The sequence below is a fragment of the Excalfactoria chinensis genome, chromosome 5 (assembly GCF_039878825.1).
Source record: "Excalfactoria chinensis isolate bCotChi1 chromosome 5, bCotChi1.hap2, whole genome shotgun sequence".
In the NCBI taxonomy this organism is placed as follows: Eukaryota; Metazoa; Chordata; class Aves; order Galliformes; family Phasianidae; genus Excalfactoria; species Excalfactoria chinensis.
The window spans coordinates 6,823,072-6,834,331 of NC_092829.1; the positions used below are offsets into that span (position 1 = coordinate 6,823,072).

At 45.9% G+C, this 11,260-nt stretch overlaps 1 long non-coding RNA gene across 1 annotated transcript; it reads left to right on the forward strand.

Annotated features, from left to right (window-relative positions):
• The first annotated feature begins 8,894 nt into the window (after positions 1-8,894).
• LOC140253605 (uncharacterized) lies at positions 8,895-11,033 on the forward strand. The gene is made up of 3 exons (XR_011903909.1): positions 8,895-9,064; positions 9,191-9,302; positions 10,693-11,033. It is a non-coding gene; the product is annotated as an uncharacterized lncRNA (long non-coding RNA).
• Positions 11,034-11,260: the final 227 nt, after the last annotated feature.

Sequence of the window (11,260 nt, forward strand, 5' to 3'; positions counted from 1 at the left end):
TTTATGAGACACCGTACCAACAGTGATGAGGCTGAAATATGGACTGCTTTTCACAGGGGGAGGTAGCAGCGGGTTTTAGAGAGGCAAAAACCGGTTTGATTTCATTTCCCCAAATTCATAGGAAGAATAATGTGACTGGATGGTATTTTCCGACCGTCTTAAGCATGTTGCTGAGGCTGCGCTTGCATAACAGAGGTTTTTATTTTCAACCTTCTGATGCTCAGCAGGAGTGGGACCTTATTGTCACTAGAATATTCCCGATGCAGTGAAATTTGAGTGGGCTAATTAAACAGTGTAAGAACCTTGCCACAGCCCAACAGTTTTGCCTGAAAGGAAACGGCACAACGTCCCTTCTCTTTATTTAAATGGGAGGAGAGGAAATATGTGAGTCTAATGAAGTCTAGAAGTTCCTGTGGCTTATTCTGAGCAAAGCAACCTTTAACACTATTTGCATTATTAATATCCCAGATGGGCAAACGGGATGACATTTGACACCAGAAAAGAATCACACACACACACAAAAAACTTTATTAACATCTTCCCGCTGTCTTCTTTGGATTCCTCCTCAATTTCAGGGAGGGAATTCTGCTCCCTGGAAATGTGCTGGAAACAGTGAGTGCTGCCTGTCTGCTCTCTGTATCCATTTCATATTGCATTTATTTAAGGACTGCAACGCAGGAAGTTGGACTTGGATGCTGACACCAGGCTCCCATTCAGGATGGTTGATTTTGGATGAGGCACGTGTTGCTTTCTTCAGAGGGTTATGATCTTCCATCCTAGGAGAGAGGGAAATGGAGACACTCTTCGGTGATTTCTTCACCCCTGGTAACTCTTTCTTTAGCTGCTCTTTGCGGGAGGAAAAAGCTGGGCCCCCTTTCCCATTTTTTGTTTTTGTTTTAGGGAAAACATTAGTGCTTTCATGCTCCTCGGTGTTTCTTTATCTCATCCAGATGCGACAGAAACACAGATGTGTCAGGAATGGATCACTGTCCCTTTTTGCACCCCGGCAATGGATGAGGGGTTTCTATGTGTCTTGCAAGACCAAACTCCCCAAAATGTTCCAGGTTAGAAAATCCCTTCTTTGGTATGCATGTCCTTTTAACCACAGGGTAAAAACCAACCTCAGACCTGGAGTACTGAATAGTCGCACCTTGTTCAGGGGTCACACTGAGCTTTGCAGCCTGAGGATGCTGCTATTCTCATTTCCCATCCTTCACCTGTCCATGCTTCCCAGAAAGAAAACCCAGGGTCAGGCAGCAGTTCCTGTGTGTGGTACCACACAGACTGCCTACAGAATCATGAGGAGTCCATACAGTGTGTGTTATGTTTAGGCAGGAACTGTAAGGGAATCTTCAAGCAAGACTTTGCAAAATGCTAACACAGAATCCTAGAATGAGAGAATCGTCTAGATTGGGAAAGACTTTCAAGATCATGAAGTCCAGTTTTTCGAGGGGGAGTAGTGGGAGGATCCTGCTTCCTCCTGTACCAGGTAGCCCTTCTGAGAAACAATGCCTTGCTCTCCAGAGCCTGATATTAGGAGGTGTTAAAAAGCATGGAAATGTGGCACTGAGATTCGTGGTCGGTGGGTACAGTGAAATAGATGATCTTAGAGGTTGCTTCCAATCTATTATATGGCTGATTCTAGTAAGAAGGCACCACAGCTGCCTGCCAGCCCCTCTGAGGTCCTCAAGCATCATAGGGACAAAGCAACCACTTGCTTTTAAGTAAGTAAGTAAGATTGTTAAAGCTAATGAGGCCATTTGCGTGCTTCATTCTCTGTTTCATTCTCTGCTTTCAGTTAGAGTCTGGTATTTCAGCAGCCTGTCCTGCTGCAAGCCCATCCCTGCTCCTGTATCTGCTCCAGGACCTTCTAATCCACATGGTAGTTCCATCTGGCCCACCACAGCTCCCTCTGCCATCGGTGTGGTCCTCCCATCTGCCCTGCTATAGCAGCACTGTTCAGCCTTTGGAAAGAGCATCATGCAGGCAGCATCTGCATCATTCAGAAAATGGATGGCACTGCAATTGCATTCAGGTGGGAAGGGATGAACTGAAGAGAAGTGCTGTCAAAACTGCAGTGATTTGGGTTGTTCTGTGTGGAGAAGTTTGCTGCAGTCATGGCTGTGTGCTTCTCTTTCTGGAAACTGAGACCTTGCAGGGCTGAATGTGGCACCACTAAACTGCACCAGGTCAGGGGGGTTCAGGAGTCAACCCACTGCTGGAGATGGACTCCTGCCGTCATGAGCTAGAGGTGCCATGTTGAGAAACCTTGATAAGCTCCCTTGTGCCATGGGCTGCAGATCTTAGAATCATAGAGTCATTAAGGCTGGAGAAGACCTCTAAGATCATCCTGTCCAGCCCCAACCCATCCCGTGCTCACTGCCCACATCCCTCATTGCCACATCTCCATGATTCTTGAGCACCTCCAGGGATGGTGACCCAACCACCACCTGGGCAGCTGTGCCACTGCACCACCACTCATTCTGAGAAGATGCTTGGAGACTGAAGGAAAGCATATACCAAAGTTGACCCTCAGTTCTCAGCCTCCCTCTTTCCGTGCTTTCCACTTTTCCAAGAGCAGAGCTTTGCTGAGCAGACTGCCCTATTCCACCCCTCATCAGTCACCACCCAGAGCCTGACTGGCTAAATAGCAGTGTAACACATGAACCAAATGTCAGAAGAACTGCAGAACTTCAGCGACTAATCACAGAGAAATGTTAGGTGCATTGCAGCCACCAGAGTGATTTCTGCTAAGCTCAGGCTAAAAATCCCAGGGCAGATGCTATTTATGTTGCACAGCACTTTAGAGGCAGTGCTGTGAGCAAGCAGATAGACAGAAATGAAGGTCAGCCCGGGCCTTTTAAACACTACATTACTTAAATGGCTTTTCCTGCCACAGCTGTCTTGCCCTGAGATTAGCCTGACTCCAAAGGAGGAGGGCTCTTTTCTTTCTGCAGTAAATGACATGTGCCTGTTTCCAGTGAGGTTGTGAATGCTCCCTTCCTGGAGGTGTTCAAGGCCAGGCTGGATGGGTCTGCGAGCAACCTGGTCTAGAGGGAAGTGTCCCTGCCTAGAGCAGGGGGTTGGAACTGGATGATTTTAAAAGTCCCTTCCATCCCAAACCATTCTGTGATTCTATGATTCCATGCCTGCTGTGAGGCTGGGGGATTCGGAGCTGCCCTACACATTTATGAACTAATCTCTACCTGATGGCCTGGCTGGGAGGTCGTTTCTAAGGTTGTTAAGAGTGAGGGCATGTCCTCAGATTGCCTCACACCTTTTGTCTGCTTTGTGTTTAAAAAAACTTCAGCAACTCATTTTCTACATCGCTGTCAAGTCTTTAATTTCTTAGATGCATAAAGCTGACGTGAACACGCCCATGTCTATAGCATAGCCTCGGCTGCTCTGAATTTATGAGAAGCTTTGCAAAATTTGAATGATTGAATTACGAAAATAACTTTCGATGTAATTAACATGCATTGCCTTTCCAGGTAGCGGGGAAATTGGATAATTGAGGTGCAGGTGATGGAGGTTGTGCAGCTCTTTGTAAAAGCACAGAGTGTCCGCTGTACCTCTTTGAAGCAGCCTCATTAAAATCAGTAGAGCTGCATAATAATGCACCGTGTAGTTCTGTTTTGGGAATAGCTTTCTGCAGTGGCCACTGCAGCGGCTCAGAGCTGAATGTCTGAGATAGTTGGGCATGACCTTACCCCACCAACTGTGTGTCATGGAGAGCCTGTAGGTGAGCATTGCGTTGAGATCAACACTTTTGGAGCAGTTGGCTTCAGTTAAGGTACATGCTTGCAAAGGCCTCCATGCACCAAAATTCACACCCTTGACCTACTGCTAGTTATGGAGATAGGTAATAAAATTGCTGATTTTTTCCTACACTGCCTTGCAGGTGTGTAGAAGTGAGGCTGCCCGGTGAGCTCAGCTGCTGACTTGGGCACCTTGGAGACCTTTGTCCCGCGCTCTCAGCAAACTCAAGAGTGCATGGTGGCATTTATTTCACACTTGGCGGTTTTGACTTGGAAACAGAATATCTGAGGCTTTCTGAGACACTTGGATATCTGCCCATGCCCAGTTCCCATACAGGGGCCGAAGTGATCCCTTTCACCAGGTATCACGGGAGTGAAAGGTCAGGTTTGGCTCATAGCAAACATAAGATAACTGTGCAAATGCTGGATTTCTTTTTGTTCATTGACTAATGTGGAAGCTGAAGAGGAAACTCAAGCTAGATAATCCAAACTTCACTTTCTGGAAGCTGTTCTGCAAGGTGAAACATTAAGCAAAATGCTTTGTGTTACTGAGAATGTAGTATCTAATTTCTTGGATCCTTAACTTTGTTAGTTTTCTCTTTACCAGCTCTGAAACCAAGCCATTTATTTCAAAAGGAAGCCTGAATTTCCATGAATTTCACTTCCCTACCTTTTATTTTTTTCTTTTAGATTTGGAGCAAAACCAAGGAATTCATTTAAAGGTAATAAAATTGGATCTCCTTGAAAACTTAATTTTGTAGTAAGTTCTCATTTCACCTTAACTTCTCTGGCTGCTTTTCCCTACGAGGAGCACCCCGTCTGCTGCCCCCAGGCCTTGCTTCTGTCACTGTGCCCCATGGGGAGGCTCTGGATGAAGCACATTTGTGATTTCAGGCGTGACTTCAGCTTGCTGAGCAGTGAGAACTTTTGGATGGTCTCTGGTGGCAGCATAGGGCAGCTTCCCAGAGAGCTGGAGATTTCCATGCAACAGAAGGACTAAGCATGTTGAGATGCACAAACTTCTAGGCACCACACTATGACACCATCATAGGGAAGTCTGTGTGTTGCATCCATCCATCTATCTTATTTTACTAGCTGAGCACGATAACAAATCCAATTAAACAAACAAACACAAACCGAACCAGAAGTCAATTCAACACAACCCTAGCCGGGTCAGCATTTGATCACACATCTGATCTAGTGACTGGCAATCCTGCCCATGGCAAGGGGTTGGAACTAGATGGTCTTTGAGGTCTCTTCCAACCCAAGCCATTCTATGATTCTTTGATTAAATGTGTTCCCAACCTTAAGCTTGTACACTGTGTAATTTCCAGAGCCAGTTTGTTGCTGTCCAGAAGTGCCCATGGATGTCCCTTCCAACCTGGGCCATTCTATGATTCTATGGGAGCTGTTGGTACCTTGGATGATGAGAATGAGCGCTGTGCACAGCTTCCAGAAATGTAAGAAGTGTGTAACTAAGTAAACTAGTAATAATTGAATTTATCACATCTACATATTCCTTGGTATGTAGTCTCCCATCTATCTGTATGTGGGTGAAAGGATTTCCTTGTGCAAAAAACCACGAGGTTAAAGAAGAGGGAAGGTATAAATGTATCCTTTGGCTGCAAGAGTTTTATTAGACTGCAATTCCTCTGCAGCAGATGACACTGGCTGTGTTGTAATGTACATATTAGTAGAGTATTATATAAAATCTTACCATGTTTGCTGTTCTCCATTAAACAGAGGTGTGTATGCATTTAAATAGACCCATCATGACTTGGGTTTATTGCACCAATAATTCATTTATTTATTGCAGGCTTATTTTTATTGCTGACAATATTTTCAGTGTAATTTGAAATTCAAAAGAAATTGTCACAAACAGTCATTAATGTTTAAAGGCACAGGTTATTATTTAGCGTCGTGCTAGTTATATTATACATTATGCATTAAATACTTTTTGGCGGTACACTTACTAAATACAAATTGAGGCAAACCAGTCCCTCAGTGGGAAACAGACCTGCCTATTTTCTTTCTACTTTCAGCCTGACTTACAAATGAAGATCTTTTGGATTTCAAAGCTGGTGCTGTTTCCCCCCCAACACCCCCCGCTCTCTTTTCAGGGCGGATTTCCAGGGCTACAGGGACTTGTTAAGGAAAGATCAAACATAATATATATATGTATTAATGCATGAAACAGATATATTTACCTCACAGGGGCATTGAGAATTAATTAGTCGCTGATTAGAAAGCAGTGAAAAATGAAAAACACTATCTAAGCACTTGATAGTGTTTTCCCTTTGAATCCACAGCTGGAAATGAAGCCACTTGGAGAGCATGCAGTGAGCAATGCCCAGCCTGCTCTCAGCCATGCATTTTTCTAGCAGCTGACTTAGGCTGTTTAAATATGGACAGTTGTAATGAAAGCAGTCCCTGCCTTAAGCATGTGGCTGCCTTGCAGGTGTCTCCAAATGAGGTTCACTGTGGAGTCATTCCTTCATTTAGGATCTATGGGTAAGCAGGGGCATGGTCACCCCAAGCCAGGTCTCAGAGCAGATGTGGATAACAGTTCCCCTGAGTATCCCCACAGCCCCTATTGGTTTTTGGTTTAGAGACCAGAGAGGCGGTGGATGCCCTGCCCCTGGAGACACCCAAGGTCAGGCTGGATGAGACTCTGAGCACCTGATGGAGCTGTGGGTGTCCCTGCTCATTGAAGGGGGGTAGGACCAGTCAGCCCTTAAGGGTCCATTCCAGCTACAGTGATTCTAGGATTGCATGACGACCCCAGCCAGTTGTGGTGTCTAAATACCACCTATTTTGCTATCTCTTCTATGTGGGCTCTCTTCAGGGACAAGGCTCATTGAGCCAGCGCAGGAGGAAGGGAAAGCAGTTTCTCTCCCACCCTGGGATGGAGTTCACAGAGCCACGTTCAGGCTTGCTCTGAACTTCACCAAAGTTTATCGACACGACATCTTCCCTTCCCTTGGGGACATATGAAAGCATCCATATAAAGGCATCGTATAAAAGCATCCATCCACTGGCACCGGGGGACAGCATGTCCATCTGTGTGGCTCCAGGCACAGGCTGTCAGGGTGCTCACGTGCTGTCGCCTGCATGAGACTCCATTGGTTTTAGATATGAGCCTGTGGATACAGCGGGGAACAACTTGCAGCATGAAAGCAGCATCTCCCAGCGTTGATCTTTCTGCTTCAGCTGTAGATGGATTGAGCAACAAATTCTTTTTCTATTTTTTTTCCTAGAACAGGCTGAGCCCCAGTGCATGAATCCCTCATTAATCTAGCAGAATTACTGCTGTCTGCTAACCTATAGATTTCACCTCATCCTCTCCTCTGTTGCACCTCCAGGCTTGTTAGCTCCTCGTCAGGTAGGAGTAGCAGCAGATGCTGTGATGTACTTGGGGCGATGTACTTGCAGGCTGTGCTGCTTGCCAGCTGATTGCTGCCTTTCATCATGGGTGAAGGGCAAGCCCTAGTAACCTTTCTCATCATAAAGGCATACATTTAGGTCTTAGACTGCTTTTAACCGAATCATTTAGGAGCTGAACATCTTTGGCTGCATCTAGTTAAAAAGTCAGGAGAAAGGAGAGGCAGGGAAGCGGACACGCAGCAGAAGAATCATAGAATCACACAGTATCCCAAGTTGGAAGGGACCCACAGGAATCATCGAGTTCAACTCATGGCTTCACATAGGACCACCCAAAATCCAAAACCAATGTCCAAGAGCACTGTTCGGATGCTCCCTGAGCTCTGGCAGCTTAGGGCCATGCCCACTGCCCCAGGCAGCCTATTCCATGCCCACCACTCTCTGGGGCAGAGCCTAACCCCCAGCCTGATCCCCAGGCACACCTGTGTTGAATGTTGGGGCAGCAATGATAGTGTGGGCTAGCATTAGCTCCCCTCCCAGCACAGGCCTGGGCACAGAGGAGGTAGTAGTTTCCACTCCCACATCACTGCCTGGTTTCACTGCACTGCTTACTAGGACCCAGAGAGCTGAAATCTGGCTGCTGGTTGGCCAGCTGGAAGGAACCATGAGAAAACAGCAGCACCACGAGTCAGAAAAGAGTCTGTTTACATCTTTGGTGGAGTGGATGAAGGCCTCCAACTGGCCCTGTTTATTTTAGGGAATGTTTTGTGGATCATTAGGAACGTCCACTAAAGGGTTATTCTTAATACTGCTTTTTGTGGAGAATGCAAAGCCAAGGAGACCCTCCCAAGCCTTGACAGGGTGATTAATCTGCCCTCTCCACAAAACTCTCCTTCAAGCCTTGCAACTTCAAAGCAAAAACCCCCGGCACCTCTGGCTGCAGGGTGTCCGTGCTTTGCTGCCTGACATTTGATGCGAAGGGGATTCATTCTCCCACATCCAAGCTGAAATTCCCCAGGTGCTAATCAGTGATTTCACATTTTCAGCTTGAAACGATTGGTGTGAAGGACATTAGATGCTAGGAAACGGGCTGTGCAGGAGCTGCGCTCGCTCCATCTTTCCAAAGAGGAAGTCATTTTTTATTTGCCTTCCTTGACTGGTGACATTTAAGATGTTTGCCCCCAAATTTTAAGCCGTAGAAGGAGATGGACCACCCTGTGCTCTAGCATTGATGGAAACAAAATCTGGCTGTGGAGTATTTGTGTGTTGTCTTTAAGCTGAGCTTCCTTGCTGAGATATCTTCTTTAGTGGAAATTAAATAACATACAGTTGCCCCTGTCTACAAGGCTCATTACTGTCTGTCAGTTCTGACCATTATATCCACTTAAAATACCACAGGGAGAGCTTATTGGGATTCTTCTGATATACTATTCCTCCAAAAGTCAATCAAAAACCAATCTAGTGCACTTAGAGCTTTTACTGCTTTGCTGAAGACAATCTCCCAGTATCGGCTAATCTGCACAGCCTGCTCTGATAGTGCAATGATTTTTAAGGGCATGTGAGAAGAGATTACCTACCTGTTTGTAAATGAGAATAATGGCTCGCTTGCAGTGGGTGTAGGAACAGAGGTGACAAATGCAATTAGTCCTCCAACCAGAGGGGGGAAAAGCCCCAGCACAACGCGCTTGTTTGGGCTGTGCCATAAAATCAGTGGAGAGCTACTTGGTGGGATTGGGGAGATGGATGGCTGCAATGGAGCTGAGTTACTTCCCTGAGGGGCTGCTGGGTGTTGCTGAGCCCACTGTGGGAAGGGAAAGGTTTGCTTTCAGAACAACTAATGGCCCCGCAGGGTCCCATGCTTTGCTCTGCTCTGTGTGACTGACAGGGCAGTAGGGAGACAGAGGGAAAGCTGTACTGTAGGAGAGGTATGGAGCAGAGACAAGCTCCCCCAGCACACTTTAGTACCTTTTGAATGGTCTGGGAATAGTGTGCTAGGGCATTATTCGATATTCAGAGTTTATCGTCTCAGTTTCTATTTCTCTTACCCTTAGGTGAAGCTGGAATCATCCTCTGTTAACTCAAGCTGGAATTTCCTTGCCTCAGGTGTTTACTGTGGAGGAGGGGAAGGCACAGAAGAATGCATTGCCATTTGAAATTAAAAAGGTCTGGGCTTGTCTGTGCCATCCCTGTATCTGTCCTTGCTTGCTTGCAGAAATGGGATACAGGATTCCATGTACTACTCTGGGAGCAGAGAGGTGTGGGCTCACCTTGCTGGCTCATCCCTCTCTCTGGGACACTGTTGAACATTAGTTCTTTTTAATGCTTTAATTATAAGTCTGGATATTAGGCTACTTGTTTCTCTAATTCCATTCTGGAGGTACTCTGGTAAAACCTTGTGCACTGTATTATGGGGATACGAAATGCACAGTCTTTCATGATATCTCTGTGTAACACAATTCTGGAACAGCAAGGAAGTTCCACAGATGGCAAAATAAGGAATGTGGTTCCTAATGTGAACAGCATCTTCCAGCCCCTGCAGAAATTTGCACTTTACAGGCGTGTGCTCTGGGATTCAGCAGACTCGACATCAGTTGCAGGTGACAGATGCAACTGGGTCTCTGCTTGCAGTTCATCTCTGGGGGCAATTCTTCCCCATGCAGAGGAGCTAAGTGGCATTGCACTGACTAACAAGACCATGCCAAGCACTGAGGAGCTGCCACTGGGTTTGGGGGAGTGTTGCTCTGCTTGTGCAATCAATCATGTGCTCCATAAGCAAGGAGAGACCCAAGCCTGCCTATGTCTCTATTGCTTCCATCCTGGCCCATCCAACCGAGGTAGATAATAACCTGGTTACCTCCTTTCCAGCACATGCTGCAGTTCCATTCCTCTGCATGTGGTGGAGCAAGGTCTGGATGCAGTAAATACTTAGCTCAACATAACTGTGTGATTACATTATGCGTTGAACTGCTAAAGACTGCATTTGTAGTTGAAAACTCAAATAGTGTAAGAATTGTAAAGTGACTCATAAAGTGACTAACATGACATCTATATAGTCTTCGGGAGACATTTTCTACCCTTTTCAGGCCCAATCACAGATTAATTCATCAGTTTGATAAAATAAAAAGTAATTAATATATTTCTGTCATGTATCTCCTTGCAGTCAGAATGATAAAATATTCACAAGAGAAGTGGCTTGGAAACATGGATTTGATGAAGAAAATGCAAAAAGAAAGAAACTTTAATTAAAGTCTAGAAAGGTCACTGAGTCCTACCATCAGATAATGGTGAAATTATAAAACAGATGGCAAATGTCCCCAAGAAGAAGAAAAGCAGCAGCCTGGAAAAAAAAAAGGAAGATATTGTTAACAAAGTAAAACTCCACTTAGCAGAGGCATTGCTCCCAGTCTAATAGCCGGAGAGCAGGGAGAAGTGGTCAGATCCTTTGGGATTGCAGAGCTAGAATGTTAACTCCTGTTCAAATATATATTTGCTTTTGGAGAAGAACACTGTATCTAGCTTTGCCTCAGCTGTTTTCCTGATTCCTTTTTTTCAGTTGCATTGCAGTATAGGAAGACCCTCTGGTGTCTCCAGAGATAAACCTGAGCCTTGATGCAAGGTCTTGCTCTTGGGTCAAGCTAGAAGTGAGGACCTATTGCACCTGGGTCACTGTTCAGAGCAGAAACTCCAAGTCAAAAGGTCCTGCTGGCAACAAGCATCTGTGTGTCTTGATCCCATCAGCTGACAGGGCTGTGGGCTGTGCTGTGCTACGGTCGTACCACGGCTGGACCCCCTGTGAATCAGATCTGTGGAGACGAGGGGAGGTTTGGAGTGGATTCCTTGCAGTGTGCTCCTGGCAAGAGAGGCTCTTCGGTTTGCATGAGGGTCAGGAAGACAGAGGCCATCAGCTGTCCTCTGAGGATGGGACAGAGTGCTTCCAGTGTCAGGAGCAAATGAATCAAGAATGATTTGATATTCAGCTCCACTTTTTCCCCCTAATTCTGTAGGAAAACTGGTGGAATTCACTAATGGTGTGTAGGAGTATTTCAGTTACCTTATCCACACCACTATGCTCACTGTCCTGGTAGTGTCAGCTGGTACGTGATGCTTCCCCACACAGCCCA